Source organism: Mus caroli, chromosome 15, assembly GCF_900094665.2.
Source record: "Mus caroli chromosome 15, CAROLI_EIJ_v1.1, whole genome shotgun sequence".
Taxonomy (NCBI): Eukaryota; Metazoa; Chordata; class Mammalia; order Rodentia; family Muridae; genus Mus; species Mus caroli.
This window is the reverse complement of record NC_034584.1, coordinates 74,194,161-74,208,876: the sequence shown is the minus strand read 5'-3', so window position 1 is coordinate 74,208,876 and position 14,716 is coordinate 74,194,161. Positions and strand designations below refer to the sequence as shown.

The following is a 14,716-nucleotide window of genomic DNA, read 5'->3' as shown; positions in this document are numbered from 1 at the left end:
TCCCAGCACTTGGGAGGCAGAGGCAGGTGGATTTCTGAGTTCGAGGCCAGCCTGGTTTACAGAGTGAGTTCCAGGACAGCCAGGGCTACACAGAGGAACCCTGTCTCGGAAAACCAAAAAAAAAAAAAAAAAAAGAGAGTTGTGTTACTCTCAGAAATATGACCTTCCTTCATGAGGGCCAGTCCCCTGCAGCAAGGCTCACACAGTATGCAATTGCCCAATGCAGAACAAAGAGACTGGGCCTGGCTGGGATACAGGGAAGTTAATCGAGGGCAGCAAGAGAGCCAAGGGGGACACAGGGAGACTGCAGTCTAGGACACTGGCTTGGGAACAGTTGCAGCAGAGGTCAGACCGAAGGACAAAACTAGAGAGAGTCTCTTATAAACATCACCTGTCACTAAGAAAGCCAATGGGCAATGAGTGAGGCAGGAAATAGAAGGTGGGACACTGGCTGGAAGAGAGAGGATGCTGAGAAATGGTAAGGGGTGAAGGAGAGACTCAGGGAGAGCCATGAGAGATGAGAGGACCAAAAAAAAAAAAAAGGACCAAGGAGATGAATGTAAACCATCGGGTGGATGAACTCGGAGAGAACTCGGAGAGACGCTGAGGGAGCTGAGAAGGAAGAAGCAGGCGGGGACTGAAGGAGAGGTTAACTAACCAAATGGCAGACACAGAATAGTTTAAATGGATTACATAAGTTATGACTTAGTCAGGGAATGAGCCAAAGTTTATTCCCTAGGCATTTATTAGTAAATATTTAGTCTCAGAGTCATTTTGGGAGCAGGACTTGGGAAAGAAAAAACAGTTTATTAATTTTTTTTAACACAAAAACCCTTAGGGAGCTCAGCACAGAGGGAGAGAGGACAGTTGAGGAAGCTGAAGAGAGCTCTTCTGTGAAGGATACACGCAGCTAAGCCCTCTAACCAGGCAGGAGTGGACAGACTGCGGGAGGCCTTCATCATCCTTCCCTTCCCGGCAGCCTACGGCTGGAGTATTGTCTGCTGCCAGACACCGTGTGCCACCTTCTTCCCTACCCTCTGGAGGACAGAGGTCCTGACACACAGCTGGCTGGCGGCCGCCTGGCATCTGCAGTTCTCAAGCCATGCATTTCTCTGCCACAAACACAGTTCACAAAAGCCCTAAGTCCTCTGAAGGTCTGAAGGGACAGCCAGCAGCCCCTCAGCTCTACCCAGTAGCCTCAGGAACTTGTCATCCTGGACAGTACCATCTGTCAAGCCACACACCATTTGACATGGAGAAAGGGGAGTCACTGATACTCCAGGAAGTTAGAGAAAATCCAAGGGAAGACCTGGGCTTCACAAAGACTGACAGGACACTTCCACACAGTGCTGATTCCTACCTTGACGGTTCCTACCGTGCCTGGTCCATGTCTCTCCATAGCAACCTCCTTGTTGACATCTCCACCCTCCCTCTGTGTTTTACCCCAGCCCTGACCACTGGGAACTCAGGCCAGGGGCGGAGGGCTCCAAGGTTAGTGCTCTGGCTACTCAGCTCTTACCCGTTTGCCTGCCTGGCTCAAACCTGTTCCCTAGTTCTCAGTGACCCGCAACTGTGGGAGGTATGGGGGCCTATCCTGAGACCACCCACAGACGTCTACTCAGAGTTCGTCATGCTGTATGCATCCTGCCCGCAGCCACTCACTGCTACTTACAAGTAAGGGGCTAAGGCTTATCAAAGGGTAAGCCTTGGCCCTCCCCATGGCCGACTGACCCTACCTAAGGCCTATGTTCCCCACCCCTCCACCTGTACAGGGTCACTGCCTAGGTCCCTACTGGCCATCTCTGCCCACCATTCCACAATATGGTACCTGTTTGGAGGCCCCCAGTTCAGTCCCAGCTTCTGGCTTTTGTAGCCACCGATTCTTTCCTCCGTGCCCCAGGCCAAACCAGGTCTGTCAGTTGTGTGGCTATGAGCTGATCTCAGGCAGGTCCATGCCAGCACAGCTATCTACCTGGAATGGCTTCCTAGAGCCACCTCGTCCCAGGCCTCAGGTCTCCTCAAGTGTAAAATACATGACCAGGCAGCTGGAGGGGCAGCCCTAGCTCTCAGAGGAGCCAGGTGTTGGGCGAGGCAGGAAACACCTGCATTTTCCCTTCCCGGAGCTGTCAAGGCCAAGTGCAGGTAGCCAACCTCAGACCTTCCTCTTCTGTCCATTCTCAGGGTGGAGAGCCTAAAGGACTACGCCCACCCCCACCCCCTCACTCCCCACCTCCACGGATGCTCTCAGAAGATGACCAGAGATAACATCAGAATGATGCATGCAAGCAAGCTCTCTGTCTCTTTCTCTGCCTTTCTTTCTATCAATCTGTCTGTCTCTGTCCCAACTTGTGTTGGGACAGGGTCTCATGTAGCCCAGGCTGCTCTCCCACTTGTTTGAGAGTCAAGGAAGACCTTGAACTCTCTTCTATCCTCCATCCTTTAATTCCCAAGTGCTAGGTTAGACCAAAATCTCTATGTAGAGGGACCCAGGATGACAAGCCCAGGGTGAGAACCTGTGCTGCCTCCTTTAAACACAGCTCAGTACCCACAGCTCCACGGGGTAGTGTGGTGTAGAAGCTCTCCTTCCACGGGGGGGGGGGGGGGGGGGGAATGAGATATCTGTGTGGTTGACCACAGATGAGACTTTAGAAGCCTAGAGGAGATCCCCAAGCAGCTGCTACACTACCTAGTAGTCCCTTTTTTGGCCCAGCCACAACCCTCATCCTCTGCGGTAGATACAGACCTGGGCTTTGGAGGTGGCGGAGCAGAGTTCTGAGCACACACGTGGCATGGCAGGGGGTCGCCATGCTTTAGCTTGGCTTTGCACACAATACTCCACTCACAGAGGTTTCTCTCCCCATGTCTACACCTCAGAATAGCCTCCACCTCCCTGAGAAAGTCCCCAAGTTCAGACCACTCAAGGGCCCTGGACTTCCAAGCAGTTGGCTCGGTAGCCGGACCTTTCATCCTCCCAGCAGGCTGTAACCAACAAGTCCTAACCCCGTCCCTCAAAATACACTTGAACATCAAGGCAATAAACGTCCTACAAACCAATAACCAAACAGGATGCCCACAGATAGGAGCCCTTCCTGTTCTGTGTGGCAGCATCTCCATCTGCCAGATGTCACGGCTGCACATACTGGCCCAGCTGCCCATAGCCCCTCAGTGGGAAGGAGACAGGGAGCTAAGATACTAAGACTTGCTTGGTAGATGAAGGCCCTTCCCATTTCTCTAGTGAGAGGCTGAAATAGAGTCTGAGGAGAGGGGCAGGGTTTGACCTTTAAAACAGACGAGACCAGAGAGGAACTGGACAACAAACAGAGAGAGCAAGCAATTAATGATTAACAGCTTCAATTGGAAGAAGGTGAACCCGGCTCCTGTGAGATTCTGTGGAAGCTTGGAGCCTCGGATACTCATTGAGCCACACCCACTTGAACTGATCACAGGCATCTTCAAGAACCCAGAGGCCAGTGGGAGGATGAATCTGACAGGAGCCCCTGGCCCTCAACTCCCTGCTACCTACGAGGCTCAAGCTGCCCACACCCAGAAAGGTAGTCCTGTCTCATTAGCAGTAGGAAACAGAAAAGCCAAGCAAATCCTAGAGTCACACCGAGGCCAGCTCTGTCAGGAATCGGCTTCCGCAGCTATGGAATGAAAAGCGGGGTACACCTTGTACCAGTAACCCCCCCCCCCGCGCAGCACAGTGTCAGGGGAGCACCGTGAGGTTGAAGTTGGGTAGTGGGTGCCTCTCAGTTTACTAAGGCCAAGGCCAGAGAGGATGGGACAAAAGAAATCTTCTGGTCCCCTGCAGTAGTGTTGGGGAGAAACTCAACTCTGAGCTGAAGGGACTTAGACTCAAAGTCTGTCCTTTCTCTGTCCCCACCACCAAGTGATCCTAGGCAGGTAACCTCAGAGATCCTACCTGCAGAGTCAAACCAGCCACCCCCTCTCTTCACAAGAACTAAATGGGATGACACCTAGGAGCCTTGAAGAGGGCCTGTTTTACAAGTCCCTAAGGCTCCCTCTCCATGTAGCCTCACACCATGTCTGGCAGGATACTCGATCTCTCTTCTTCTTCTGCAAACCCACAGCCATGCTCACTGGCTTCCCTCTGCCTCTCTAGCCACCATGGGCCACTACAATGTCCCCATCTGGGCATCTTCCATTCTTAGCTCCGTGGCTCATGGCACATCACACCCAGAATGAACCCAAGGCTGCTCTGGGTGTCCATAGATCCTGCTAAGATGGTTCTCACATCTTTACTGAATTCACCTTCCTCTTCCCTATTCTTCCTCCCCAGTAAGCCTCACCCTGGAGTCCTCAATGCTGTCGGCCTCCTGGTGCACCGTTTCCTCCTCAGATCTCTCAGTGATGGCAGCTTCTCTTTCTGATGTCACTGCCCAAGGCCTTCCTGACCAGTGGCCCCCAAAACTCACTCACTCTCTCACTCTCTCTCTCTCTCTCTCCCCCCACCCCCAGGTCATCCTCGAGGGAGATGCTCACCCTTGTTTATGCCTCTCTGCCTTCAGGAATGTCAACTGTAGGAGAGAAGGGTCACTTTTGCTTTCCGCCCCCACGACCCAGTAAACAGCTGCTGGGGACTGGAACCAAACATTGCAAGGACCCAAGGAACCCTGGAAGAAGGGTTCATGCACAGAGTGACAAATTCTGTCGGGTGGCTTAGGGGTGCTCCAAGGATGGGCCCAGACACTAAGAACTCATATCTGATGGGATACCATCCCTGACCTCAGTGCCAAAAAAAAAAAAAAAAAAAAAATCCCACCACCTTCCCCCTCCTCAGAAAATCCCCTCAACCCCCTCTGCCTAGGTCAGCATTCTTGTCCCAGCAGTGCCAGCCCCTCCCACCCAGGCTTGGGGCCTCCAGAGACAAAGTACAAAGGGCCACTTTAGCTCAGTCTCTAGCGCAGAGGGCTGGAGGAGGGAGGAGGTGCCCCCCCCCCCCACTGTCCTCTCAGGACCTCTCTGTTGATGGAGTCAAGCCCCTTGCAATGTTCCTAGCATTGTCCCGGTGATATAGAGGTAGGGCAATGCATAGGATGAGGGACAGGTGTCATGGCAGACACGCCCACGGGCATGGGCAGTCAAAAGAAGTGAACATGGGTGTGGGTGACACAGCCTGCCACCAAGGAGACTGGCTTAACTTCTGCAGTCGAGCAGCAGGGTACTCTGAATGGACCACTCTGACAAACAAGCCGATAACCCGTTACCCATGCCTGGCACAGAAGGAGTCTTTAGGAACTTCTCTACGCCTGGTATTCTTTCCTCTGGGGCCACTCAATGATTAGTCAAGCAACCACACACACTGGGTGCCCAGAAACCTCTCCCCCCAACCCCCAGCCCTTCCACTCAACATTCCTCCTCTGTCTGATGACCTGCTGAGAATTCAAAAACAAACAAACAACAACAAAGAAGAAACCTTCCACCTAGCCCTGGCCACCAGGTTCTCCCAGCATCCCTCAGTCCCCACCTGTTGCAGGGTCTTCCTGGCTGGCAGAATTGCCCCCTACCCTAAACTTCTCTCGCCGGGGCTGTGCCCTTCCCCAAGCTGTTCTTCTCTATATAACCCAGCCATCTTGGTTATAGGTCCCGTCTTTTGTTTTTTGTTTTCAGCCTTCTGGCTCCTTGGCTACGGCTCAAGGTTCCTCGATTCCTTTCCCCTCTCCGCCCTTCTCACACGGTCCAGTCCAGGCTGCTGGTCATGTTCAGTCTGGACCCTTCCAGGTGCCTCTATGTTCTCGTTCTCTCTCTCTCTCTCTCTCTCTCTCTCTCTCTCTCTCTCTCTCTCTCTCATATTTACAATAAATCTCCTCCTCCATCCCTAGGAACAGTCATGCCCCCTCCCACTTATTTATTTATTTATTTATTTATTTATTTATTTTTGTTAAAGATTTATTTATTTATTATATGTAAGTACACTGTAGCTGTCTTCAGACACTCCAGAAGAGGGCGCCAGATCTCGTTACGGATGGTTGTGAGCCACCATGTGGTTGCTGGGATTTGAACTCTGGACCTTTGGAAGAGCAGTCGGGTGCTCTTACCCACTGAGCCATCTCACCAGCCCACACTTATTTATTGATATATTTATCTGTTTGCTTTCATTCAAGCACTTACCAAGATGACAGTAGCGCCTCTCTGAGGTCTCTAGGAACCAGTCATGCTGGCACTCATCTCAGGCCCCATGATCAGCAATTAGCACTCACCAGGACCGTGGTGTGGCCTTCCTGAGGAAATCCTAGTCAGGTTCACAGGAGCTGGCCTACTGTTTTTGTTCTTGGACCCAGTGCCCTCTAAATATGTCCAAGCACAAGGATAAAGTCCAAGCACACTAGGAGGCTTCGCATTCCCAGGCCATCTCACACCTCTCTCACTGTTTGGACTGCCCACTAGAGTTGGGACATCTAGCCTGCTGGGCCGTCACGTGATTTGTACCCTTAGCCCCAAGTCTAAGCTGACCAAGACCACACCAGATCCCTTCCTAGGCCCTTAACACATGCAACCTTATCTCTAGAACCCATCTTCCTGGAGAAATTGGAATGTGCTTCGAGGTGAGTTTCGATGTAGTTATGCCTCTATGTGCACAGAGGACTGCATGACACCAGGAAACTTGGTTCCAACTTGTACGGTACTTAAACATGCTCTACGTGTTCTAGAGTCTGACTCTGGAAGTTTGAACCAACCCAGCTAACTACATTGTGCTGAAACGGATTTCCTTCATGCCTCTCGCCGAGAATTCCTCTGCCAGCTGTAGCATTTGCAGGGAATGAAGAGAGATGGACAGAAAGCTAGGCTTAGAATCCTCCTCACCGTGTCCAAACTGCTCTTCCCACTGTGTGAAAGGAAAGAATGGCCAGGATGGGCGACTGCAGCAGATGACAAGTCTGAAGTGCTTCCTGTACCTAGAGACCCATGATCTCATGAATATGGTCCCAACAGAGCAAGTTTGGGCTGTTGGCTCTGGGTATCTATAAGTTCTGAGCTTTCTGAAGCCTTGCTGGCAAATCTGGGCCACTCAGCTCAGCTCTCTGCCTGGGGCTCATCTGAGAGGCAGGCCTGAGTCTGAAAGTCATCTGTACAGATCTTAACAGGAGAGTTCTTGCAGATCCAATGCCAGCTCCCTATACACTTTCTAGTCCAAGTTATGAAAACCGTAGCTGAGTACTTTCACATGCTATCAGAGTCTCTAAGGATGAAAGGGCAGGTCCCAAGGCCCTAGTGTGACTGATCTTATGCAAGGGTATTTCTGAGTGTTGGCCAGGACAGACCATAGCCGTCATACCACAGCAGATTCAGACTGAACCTTTCTGCAATAAGAGCCTTGAGTCAGGATCTAACCGTCTCCATTGGAGACCTAGGAAGCCATCCATCATCACAGGGCATGGATGGAGCTAGAGAGATGTCTTATTAGTTGAGAGCACATGCTGATCTTGCAGAGGAACAATGTTTAGTTCCCAGAAGCCATGCTGGGCAAATCATAAGCACCTGTAACGCCATCTCTGGGGATCTGACACTCGCTTCTGGCCTCTGTGGGGACCTATACTCTGCACAAACCCACACGCACATAATTCAAAATAAATCTTTTTAAATTTTAGGGGGTTTTAGTATTTATTCATTCATTCGTTCATTCATTGTCTCAAGACAGGGGTTCTTCATGTAGTAGCCCTTGGTATCCTAGAACTGGCTCTGAGACTAGGCTGGTCTTGAACTTAGAGATCTGCCTGCTTCTGCTCCGGAGTACTGTGCCATGACTGACCAACTTAATTTTATTTTAATTTTTTTTTTTTTACAAAAATTAGGAATAGTGGGGTCTAGAGAGATGGCTTAGCAGGTAAGAACACCGACTGTTCTTCCAGAGGACCCGGTACCCACATGGCGGCTCACAACTGTCTGTATCTCCAAGATTTCACACCCTCACACAGACATACATGTAGGCAAAACACCAATGCACATTTTTAAAAAAAAAAAAATTTAAATACCACATAGGTCTTTAGAGGCTGAACCCACTCATGACCTCCATAAGAGCACCAGCCAGCTAATTCTTGCCCCATCAATGACTTAACTTTCCCACTTGGAAGACCCAGTAAGTGCTAAAAAGCAGGCAGGTAAATTCTTACATATCCCAGTAACTCTGAGGGCTAGGGGCAGGAGTCCAAAGTCATCTTCAGCCATTATCAAGTTCAAGCCAGTCTGAGATACATGAAATCCTATCTCAAAAAAAAAAAAAAAAGTGTTTTCTTGTACCATATACACTTAAGGAATGTTGCTAGGGCCAGGAAAGTCCCATTAGGGGTTCTCACAGCCAGACATAGCTTCAGGATCAGGAGATGGCACCAGAACCGGACAGAAGGAAGAAGGAGCTGTAGTCCAGGAACTTTCCTTCTCTGTTGCCTTTCAAAGACAAAACTTCCACTTTCCTGTTTTAAACGGTTCCTCTTCCCTTTCAGGAAAACAGCAAACGAAAGAGGGAGGCCTGGCCAGATCCTTCAGCCCTTCCCTTCCCTTCCCTTCCCTTCCCTTCCCTTCCCTTCCCTTCCCTTCCCTTCCCCCTGTACCTACCATCTCCATAGATTTCTTGTCAGTTCTGGGGCAACGTGCATTTTTCTCTATCAGACTTTACCCTTCTGTACTCTGGAGGACAGGAGCTCAGAGAACTCTATCCGCCTCACTCCTCATTCATCCTAGACCTGACCCAGATCCTGGGGAGAAATTTCCTATCTTGGAGACAGGGGCAGCATGAGAGGTATGATGGTGCAGAGAACCCTGGGCTATCACACACCACCTGGCCTAAGTCCTGAGTGTCATAGAGCTCTATTTTCCTCCCACAAAATGGGTAGTTTATCTGGCCATGAGGACTGCAGGTTCCTAGCTCGGCCCCTCTGCCTAGCTAAGAAGAAAACGCCCTGGACTCAGCTTCACCTTTCCAAGACTTTCAGGAGCTAAGGCAGAAAGTCTGTCCCACCACTCTGTCCCTTTGCATGGAGATACAAGGAACCACAGTGAGTCTTGTTGCTGGTCCTCGAACCTCCAGTTGCGGCCAATCCCCTTCTTTTGCTCTGCAGAATCTCCACCAGGCTCCTCAGTGCCCTTGGCACAAGTACTCCACTTATCCCAAGGAGAAGACAGACCAAAGCCTTGGGCAATCTGGGCTCATCCTCGCAGCCCCTGGAGATCAGACCTAACTTTCTGTGGGAGCCTCAATGACAAGTGCACAAAGGGTTCAGAGAAGAGCTGAAACAGGGCTCTGAACAAAGGGACAAAAGTCAATACCAAAGGTCCTGAGTTCAATTCCCAGTGACCACATGATGGCTCACAACCATCTATAATGGGATCTGATTCCCTCTTCTGTCATTCAGGCATGACATGCAAAAGAGTACTAATATACATGAATGAATGAATGAGTGAATAAATACTAGACTCATTCTTTTAAAGAGATTTAGTTATTAATTTTATGTATATGAGTTCATTGTAGCTGTCTTCAGACACACAAGGAGAGGGCATCGGATCCCATTACAGATGGTTGTGAGCCACTGTGTGGTTCAGGACTTCTGGAAGAGCAGCCAGTGCTCTTAACCGCTGAGCCATCTCTCTAGTGCCTTCCTCCCACGAGACAGGATTTCTCTGTGTAGCCCCGAGTGTTCTGAAACTCTCTAGGTAAACCAGGCTGGCCTCAAACTCAGAAATCTGCCTGCCTCTGCCTTCCAAGTGCTGGGATTAAAGGTGTGCAACACTGCCCCGGCATAAAGAACCATTTCTAAACAGATCCATTTCCACCATATCCTTTCTTATCCACTACCTTTGGTGCGTGGTGGGCTAGAAGGGAGGTTAAAGTGTTTAAGAACCATTATTAAAAGTAGAATTTTGAAAAAATTAAAGTCACAAAGTCCCTTGCATGGAGGTGTGTCAGGTGAACTTCGGAGAGTCCTTTGGTCATCCTACAAGACCATTCTACACAATCATAATGCCCTGCTCAGTCCCAGTGACCTCTTGCAAGCTGGCTGCACTCAGCTCACATTCTGGGAGCTTGCAGTATGGCACTGGACTGCCTTTAAGTGGTTTCTGAACCCAGGGTACAAGGTAGGAAGGAAGCAGAACTGTCCCTTCCAACTCACGTTTTTGCTTTGAAAGCAGCAAAAAGAATACCATACTAACCACCCGTTCCCCAAATGGCCGCTCTTTCTACAGAACTTCCTGCTTGTGTGACTGCTCTAACCTGAGACTCAGTTTCTACATAACGAAATGAGAATTATCCTGGGACCACGGCCTGTGTGGAGCTCAAGAGATACTAGAACAACAACCCTCAGGAAAGACACGCAATGGACCTGAGACATAGCTCAGCCGTTGGAAGCCTATACTGTTCTTGCAGAGGTTTGGAGTTGTCCCCAGCACCCCACATCAAACAGCTTGTAAATATCTGTAACCCCAGATCCCAGGAATGCAACATCCTTTTCTGGCCTCCTCGGGTGCTTGTATTCACATAAACAACATCTGTGCATAGAAATAATAGAAATAAATAAATAAATAAATAAATAAATAAATAAATAAATAAAGGACGGGCTAGAGAGATGATGGTTCACTGGGACAACATGAGCACTTACTATTCTTGCAGAGGACCTAGGTTTGGCTCTTAACACCTACACAGCAGCTCACAAATATCTATAATTCCAGTTCCAGAGGATCCAATGTCATCTTCTGACATTCATAGGCACCAGGCATACACAAATGACACACACACATGCATGCAAACAAAACACTCATACATAGAAAATAAGTAAACCTAAAATAGGGGAAAAAAACTTTCAAAAATAAATCTTAGGAATGATAAATGAACAATAAAAATAACTATAGCTCTGATACAAAGCACTTGCCTCACACATACAAGGCCCTGAGTTCCACACCTAATATTACACAAAGAAAAAGAAAGAGGGGTTGGTGAGATGGCTCAGTGATTAAGAGCGCCGACTGCTCTTCCAAAGTTCAAATCCCAGCAACCGCATGGTGGCTCACAACGATCCCTAACGAAATCTGATGCCCTCTTCTGGAGTGTCTGAAGACAGCTACAGTGTATATAATAAACAAACAAACAAATAAATAAATATTTTTAAAGAAAAGAGAAGAGAGGAGAGGAGAGGAGAGGAGAGGAGAGGAGAGGAGAGGAGAGGAGAGGAAGAGAAAGAGAAAGAGAAAAGAAAGAAGAGCCCAGAGATGGGTATGGTAGTCCATATCTCTAAATTTTAGTTGGAGACAGAGCTGAAGCAGGAAGATTGAAATCTGTTTGAAGTCAACCTGGGATACATAGTAATTCCCAGGCCAGCATGGCTACAGTGTAAGACTGTATAAATAAATTAGTAAGTAAAAAATAAAATAAACCTCTAGCATATTGGTCCTGTTAGCACTATAAATATAAGTTGTAACTATTTGGGTTCACAGTGCTTATTAGTGGTAGGTACTGCAGTCTGAGAGACCCACTACCTTGAAGGCCTCCAGTTCTACTGCTGTAAAGAAACACTATGAGCAAGGCAACTCTTAACTGGGGTTGGCTTACAGTTGCAGAGGTTCAGTCCCTTATAGTCATGGTGGGAAGCATGGCTGCACCCAGGCAGACATGGTACTGAAGAAGTAGCCGAGAGGTTTCCACATTCTGATCCACAGGCATCAGATGGGGGCGGGAATGGGGGAGGCTGGGGAAGTGAGTAATGACTGAGCCTGGCTATGGGTTTAAACACCACTTTAAAGTTTCAACACCAATCCCACCAGTGACATACTCTGCCCAATGGAGATTACCAAATCCCACAAAACAGATAAGGAGCCTGCCTGTGAGGGGTGAGTCAGGCAGGGTGGTTGGAGGGAGGATGTGTGTGTGGGGGAAGGGGAGTATGGGGTGAGAAGCTGGGGGGAGGGGAAGTAGGGGGAATCTTGCAGCCTGACTGACTGGCAGTTGGGGTGTTTCTTTATTTATACTGAACTCAATAGGCATAAATAGATTTATATTGCTCCAAAGCACAGATCATAGCACTTCTGTCCCTGACACTTGTTTTAACTTCCTCTTGGTCATAAGTTTAGTCATCATTGATAAACCATGACAAAACAGAGTTAGTTATCTTTTACAATTGTTTTCCCTCATCAATTCCACAACCAAATTTTAAGAATCTAGAGGCATGCCAGGCAGTAGTGATGCACGCCTTTAATCCCAGCACTCAGGAGGCAGAGGCAGGTGGATTTCTGAGTTTGAGGCCAGCCTGGTCTTCAGAGTGAGTTCTAGGATAGCCAGGGCTACACAGAGAAAGAAACCCTGTCTTAAACAAACAAACAAACAAACAAACAAATAATCTAGAGGCATATTTTGCCAAAGCATGACAGCCTGTTCTCAGGCTGGTGATTTCAAGGGCATTAGACAGAAAATAGCCAAGTCAGTCTGGGCAGGCAGTCATATCCCAAGCAGTGTATTATCAAGTGCTAATTGTCATTAGGCCCCAAGAAAAAATCTTCAGGCCAAAGCTGCTACAGTTATTCAATTTCTGCCATAATCAATGTTTATATTTTATATCCTTGTAGAATTTATTTATATGTCTAATCTTGGTATTCTTTTATTTCTTGGTCATATGATACCACAATGGCCTAACATGAACTAACTTTTCTAAGACAGGGAGGTCTTTTTTTTTTTTTTTTAGGTTTTTCAAGACAGGGTTTCTCTGTGTAGCCCTGGCTGTCCTGGAACTCACTCTGTAGACCAGGCTGGCCTCAAACTCAGAAATCTGCCTGCCTCTGCCTCCCAAGTGCTGGCATTAAAGGCGTGCACCACCACTGCCCAGCTGGAGGTCTTAATATTTTATTCTCTTATCTCTTATCCACAACATTCTTTGTCCATCAATATAAGCCCCTGTGCAGGGCAGAGATAACTCCAGCCAATGTAACTTTATTGCTGTATCTTTTCCTCAAGGGGCATACCATATGTGGCCCACAATCTTATCTGCTACATACTTGCTTGAGTGTACAGTAGAAGAGGTTTTTAACCTGAGCTGCTGCCCACTTCTCTAGGCTACCTTTGTCTTGTTTATCTTTTGAAGTTGACTTTATTTTGATTATCTTGGTCCTGAGTAAGTTAAACACAGAGGCAGATGCTCCAAGAGTGTCTTGGAGTCAGAGCCTCATAAGAGACCTCTGGTGTCTTTATTTGAGTCACAGCCTCCAGGGTGTCAGGAAGACCTTCACGTGGGGCCAGATAAGGCTATCTCCCTAAAACCAGCAGGGGTAGTATGTTCAGGACTTTGAAGCTTAGAAGCAGTACTGCTGGGAGAAGACATAAATGATTCCTAAGAAAATTTCCATTAATCCAATATCCTAAGTTGTACAAATATTAACACCCCCCCCCCAAGTATGCAACACATGGAGACCAAGAGGAGATGTGGAAGACGGCAGGACACTGGTTGCAGGATGTGGCTCAGTTCTGCTGGATCTTGGTCAAGCAGATGGGCTGGCTTTATGACTTTTGCTTTTCCCATTAGTTATGACTGTGCCAATACTTCTTCCGACAAAGTCACACCTCCTCATCCTTCTCAAATAGTACCGCTCCCTGATGATTAAGCTTTCAAGTTCTTAAGCTACAGAGGCCGTTCTTATTCAACCCACAATCGCCTCTGAGACTCCAGCTATCTATTGCCAACTTCTGGGTGTCAATGGCTGGCTACCCATTACCTCAAAGACCTGATCTTCTGGAAGTCTTCCAAAGCTGTAATGCCTCTCAGAGCTAATTCTTGGTTGGCGTCCCAAGGCCTCTGAGAGCTTTGAGCAGTAGATTGTCAGAGCTGTATCCACTCTTGGCCGGCACCCTAACTGAGAATAAAAAACCTGTTTCATTTAAATCCAATGCTGTTTTATTATCATCTGTCCACTCTATTCTTTGAATCAGAATGTGGCAAGGTCTTAGTTGGAAACAGGAGACAACTCCACAAACCTTCTCACTGGGTGTAGTCAAGGACACACCTTGTAGATCTTTTTACCATGCCAGTCAAGTCGTATCCTTCCCGGAAATGGCTCTTACTTGCTGTCCTTGTAATCCATTTAATAAATATTTAAAGAATATTTAGTGAATGCCTTCTGCCTGGAGGTCCAGTGCCAGCCTCTCCTGCCATGCTTTGTGGCCCTCACGGTTCAGTGGCACAATAATCTAACTACTAAAATCTTCCCAGAATACAGGCAAGCTCAGGGGGCAGCTTAGGCCAAAATCAGCCTCCAAAGGAGCCAAGACGGTCCAGCAATAGCAACAATGATTGAAAGCCTAGGTGTTTGGGAACAGAGGCCAAGAACAAGCAGGGGAACCAGAGGTATCATGAGGCAGCCTGGTCTTTCCGGGGCCAGACAGTGGTTCTTGGGGGCCTAAGGGTCTAGCAATGTTCAGGAGAACATTTTTAAAAGCTGCATGGGTCAGGAAGGTAGTCTGATGGTAGGGCACTTGCCTAGGAACCCTGAGAGGCCCTGAGTTCTAGCTTTAGAAACAAACAAACAAAGAAAAAAATGCAAAATAGGGCCAGCAAGGCAGTTCAGTGGGTAAAGGCACCTGCTGCCAAGTCTGGTGACCTGAGTTCAATCCCCTGAAACCATCTAGTGGAAGGTGAGAGCTGACCCCTGGAGCTGTCTCTGTCCCCCCACACCCAGATATACAAAGTGTAGCTAATCTTTTGTTTGTTTGCTTTTGAAAGAG

At 48.3% G+C, this 14,716-nt stretch overlaps 1 protein-coding gene across 2 annotated transcripts in view; it reads right to left on the bottom strand.

The window, feature by feature from the left end:
- Mgat3 (mannosyl (beta-1,4-)-glycoprotein beta-1,4-N-acetylglucosaminyltransferase) overlaps positions 1 to 14,716 on the bottom strand; it is a 48,908-nt gene that overhangs the window by 26,822 nt on the left and 7,370 nt on the right. The window contains exon 1 of one of the 2 annotated variants that reach the window (XM_029470131.1): positions 6,133 to 6,267. The exons of the other annotated variant lie outside the window; for it this stretch is intronic. The gene's annotated coding sequence lies outside the window, so the exon portion shown is untranslated. Of the gene's footprint in view, positions 1 to 6,132; positions 6,268 to 14,716 lie in introns of those variants that run through there. 2 annotated transcript variants of the gene reach the window in all.